Genomic DNA, 1,164 nt, shown 5'->3' on the forward strand with positions numbered 1-1,164 from the left:
AGCGTCCTCTCTGCTCCTCCCACCTGAGGCGAGGACCAGAACTAGGCTCTCACTCTCCTCTCAGGTCCCAGGGAGGGAAACGGGGTGCTCTGCTGCTTATGTCTCAGCCTAAATCCTAAGAAAGCTTCAGGCTGGCTTTTTTTTTTTTTTTTTTTTTTTTTTTTGCGGTTTCTTTCCGGTACGGGAATTGAACTCACGACCTTGCGCTTGCCAGGCAGGTGCTGTGCCGCTGAGCTAAATCCCCAGCCCCAACAGAGGCTTTTCTACGTAGTTCGTAGACTGTTGCTCCGGAGTGTGCCTTCTACAGTTTCCCCAGCAGTTGCGTACCTTTACCCAATTAAGCCGCGACCTCTCTGTTCCTCCCACCTGAAGCTAGGATCTGAAAACAGGGGTCTGAATTCTACATGCAGTTCTCATTGCGGCCAGAGGTGGCGCTGTCCTGAGAATTCTGCGCCAGGTGGTGCTGGGCAAAAATGGAGGCTTTTCTAGAATGTTCGGGGACCTTCTCTCTGGAGCACGGCTTCTTCCACCCACCCCGCCCCAGCCTTCGCCTGACCTAACTCACCCTAGCTCCTGTCCAATCCTCCTGAAGCCCGACCCTCAAAACTCGGCTCTGACTCTGCTGTCTGGGGCCCTGAGTGAACGGTGGTCCCCGCCGAGAATTCCTTCTCGGTTTGCAAGGCTCAGTACGGAGGCGGATCTCGATTTGGGGGGACCCTCTCTCCGCTTCCGTACTCCCCCATAGCCTGTCACGTTGCGCCCTAACTGAGCCCACCCACACAATTCTCCTTACCTGAAGCCGGGCGCCTCAGAACCGGACCTCAGCAGCTCCGACCCGAAGCCGCCGCCGCGGCCGTTGGCGGACCTCACATCCGGGAAGGAGCCCAGGGTCTCCCAGAGCTCACAGAAGGAGCGGAACGGAATTTTCAGGGTCTCCCCCTTCCTGACTGGAGGTTAGCTACTTGGTTCCTAGCAGAGCCTGAACCACCTACCTCTACGGACTTGATTGGATTCCCTTGACACTATGTATCTACCTCCCAGGGTACACAGTCTGAGGCTCATTGTAACAATGTAGCCCCTGTGTGCTCCAGGGCTTGCAACAGGTGTAGATCTGGGTATTTTGCTGAGCCTCCCTATGGGGTAGGGCTTCCTCAGCCTGTTGTC

At 56.2% G+C, this 1,164-nt stretch overlaps 1 protein-coding gene across 3 annotated transcripts in view; it reads right to left on the reverse strand.

Moving 5' to 3' along the window:
- Positions 1 to 875, reverse strand: part of LOC102008010 (melanoma-associated antigen 10-like) — an 11,886-nt gene extending 11,011 nt beyond the window's left edge. For all 3 annotated transcript variants that reach the window (XM_013505533.1, XM_013505535.1, XM_013505532.1), the window contains exon 1: positions 794 to 875. The gene's annotated coding sequence lies outside the window, so the exon portion shown is untranslated. The remainder of the gene's footprint in view (positions 1 to 793) is intronic.
- Between the last annotated feature and the right edge of the window lie 289 nt (positions 876 to 1,164).

This window comes from Chinchilla lanigera, unplaced genomic scaffold, assembly GCF_000276665.1.
Source record: "Chinchilla lanigera isolate Chin_1 unplaced genomic scaffold, ChiLan1.0 scaffold00097, whole genome shotgun sequence".
In the NCBI taxonomy this organism is placed as follows: Eukaryota; Metazoa; Chordata; class Mammalia; order Rodentia; family Chinchillidae; genus Chinchilla; species Chinchilla lanigera.